The following is a 3,197-nucleotide window of genomic DNA, read 5'->3' as shown; positions in this document are numbered from 1 at the left end:
ATTTTAAAATCCTGTTGAAAGGTTCCTGATGATCCCTGCCATAGTAGATTTTACTCTTTTCTTCCTTCTCAAACTGCATTCACTTGGCAGCATGTGAGAAATGAGAGGCTCTGGTATGTGCTTGTTCTTGAGGCACAGGCAGGTAAGGTGACATTCCTGGCCATGCTGCCACACAATGGAGGAATCTCATGCACAGGTGAAAAACTGCTCAGCAAAAGTACCTGAGTAGGTTGCAGTGAAACTGAAATGCATTCCTGCATGTTTGGAACAGCTGCCTCTGTGCACTGCAGTGACAGCAACCCTGTCAAGCTGAAGGAAGCAAAGAGGCCAATTAGATTTTCCAGCTTTGGGCAACACTACCAGGGATCCTTCTCCTTCTGGCTCCTCTCAACAAGGGCATTGCCCATTTCCAAATATAAAGGAATACTTGTCCTCTAGTAGGGCAATCAAAAATAGGAAATGCACACTTGTACAAACATGCTGTGAACACTCAGAAGGATGTGGCTGCTGTATTTCATTTCAAGAATCAGAGGAGATGTCACTGGGGTCTGTAACAGCCCCTCCCTTCCCCACACAGTTACTGCTATCTTATATTTTTTTAATACTGATTTTAAAGTGACACTGTTCTCCTAAGATTTATTGAAATATTTTAATCACAAACAGTAACAAGATTTTTTTCTCTACTATCTCTGCTGTTACATGTCAGACAAAGCTGCCATGCTGTCTTGGGGAAGAATGGGGCTTTCAGGCCTTTTCTTTTTTTATTTTTCACTCACTGTTAAGCAGAAGTATCAATACTGAGAAATGCCCTGAAGGCTGCACTAGGACTGCTACTATTTAATTACATTAAATGATTCTACAATTTAACAATTGGCAGTATGTTTTAGTTCCATAAAACCTACAAAAAATCCCTCAGCAAGGTACATCACAATGTGTCCTCACCCTATAGACACAGCCATGAGTAAGAGCAGCCTGAGATTATCTACAGACCTTCATAAGGCTCAGAATGGCCAAGCAGGGCATCATTCAAATGCTTTATGCTTAAATAGACTGTCACCTGGCCATCAAAGGTATTTTCTGGCATTGAAAAGGAAATTTAATTTGAGATGTACAATACAGCCAAGTATTTTTGAAAACATTTCAGTGCAATGATTTGGACATACAGGAACAGAATTTGAACTTGCAAATAAAGTTTAAGAATCTCTGTAGAAAAAATACATTCTAAGAGCAACTAAAAAAAAAGGTGAATATATTTTTAGTACAGAGGAATTTAACACACCAAGCAATGACAGTGGTTCTGGGAAGGACACACTATGGGAAAGGACATTTTATTAAGAAAGAAAGAGTTTAGTTATATAATTTCTCAAAGAAGCACCTGAGAAAGTTACACATGCAGGGGGAGAGACTGAAAATGGTGCAACTTCTACCAGCAGAACCAGAAGCAAGCTTAACTGCAGGTCAGCACTCTGAAAGACTACACCTGACCTGGCTTTTATATTCTTTTAGAAACAGGCTCCTACTTAAAACACAGGGCAAACAAATCAGAAGCAAAAGAAATACCTCTTCAAATGGCTCAAGAACTGTTACTGAACTCACAGCATGGAGGTGGGCAGAGTCCCTTGCTGCTGCCATCTCCCACCTTCCAGCAGCAGAGTGGACGATTGTCACTTGGTCCCAGCTCTCTGTGCTTCCAGCTGCTAGGCTACATTAGAAGAAGAGGAAAAAATGCAGCAAATCTTTCCTAATAATATTTTACAGAGACAGCTTGTATTGTATTCTGAAAGTGCTTGCAGTCAGACAGCAAAGGTGAAGAGATTTAGTCAGCCACATCTGAGAATGGAAGCAGTTTATCAGTGCATAGTGCAAATGGCATCTAAAACCTCTCATTACTACAGAAATAAAGAGAAGTCAGATTCACAACCAATAACCCACTCACACCAACATAAAGAACTGCTAAAGTTCCATGGTTTTGCAGGCTAACCAATCACCTCAAATGCCAGGTCACAACATCTCCTCCAGTCCTCCAACACTAACCTCAAACTGTCTGAAGGTGACACAAAGCCATCACCTTCATCTCCTGATGAACACCAGTGAATGGGGAGAACCAGCCACCCATCAGAGACGTCACAGCAGGGAAAGCTCTGCTCAGAGACCTTCCTCCATTTCTGGTGTTTGCTGCTCAAGGCTGAAGCAGGTGAGCTGGTCATGGACAGAGCTCCTCAGGGGCTGGCACTACTCAGTATTTCTGTGTCAAGCTGGACAATGTGACCAAGTCAATTCTCCTGGAGTTTGCAGATGACACCAAAGAGGGAAGAGGGGACAGATGAGCCACTCTACAGAGACACTTGGACAGCCATCATGACCAGGCCAACAAGAACTGCAGGAGCCTCTGCAGAGATGAAGCCCTGCACCCAAAATGCAACAAAGCCAAGTAGCAGCACAGCTGCTCCACTGTGTCACAGACATCTTTTCATAAAATCCTTTCTTTAGGATTTTCCCTTCCGGGAAGCTGAGGCCCCAGAAAAAGAATGTAACCAATGGTCATCTGCTGCTGTGGAATGCAACAGGTGAATTTTTGATTGGCCCATGTTGGATGTGTACAATTAATGGCCAATCAAGGACTGAGCTCTCTCTGGGACAGAGTCAGAGAGAGCTCCTTTGTTATTCACTCTTTTCTATTCCTACCTTAGCCAGCCTTCTGAAACTTTCCTTCTATTCCTTTTAGTATAGTTATAATGTAGCATAGATATCATAAAATAATAAATCAAGCCTTCTGATCATGGAATCAACATTCTCATCTCTCTCTCATCCTGAAAACCCCTGTGACCACAGTCACACCACTGCAGTTCTACAATTAGTACACTTTAATTAGTAATGCACCAGTGTAAGGTAAAAGGCACAGAGACAGATGAACAAACAGACCACACATTTCTTCCTCATGAAACTGCATTGGGAAAGCAAATTCCAAACAAGTCTGGCAAAAAGTTTTATAGATAAACAAACTGAAAAGTTCCTTGAATCCCCCAGACAGAATCAGTTATCTGGGAAAAATGACTCACAGCTAAAGTATTCCTATTATGAGGAGGCTCTAAAGGCATTTAGGATTTTGAATCAGAACTATTTGTAAATTGCAAACACAAATTCAGCTTATCAATACCTTAATACTGCAGATAAAACAAGCAGTGGTCCAAAAAAAA

Source organism: Melozone crissalis, unplaced genomic scaffold (genome assembly GCF_028551555.1).
Source record: "Melozone crissalis strain CALT ecotype California unplaced genomic scaffold, PUWL_Pcris_2 ptg000014l_1, whole genome shotgun sequence".
Classification (NCBI taxonomy): domain Eukaryota; kingdom Metazoa; phylum Chordata; class Aves; order Passeriformes; family Passerellidae; genus Melozone; species Melozone crissalis.
This window is presented reverse-complemented; position numbering follows the sequence as displayed.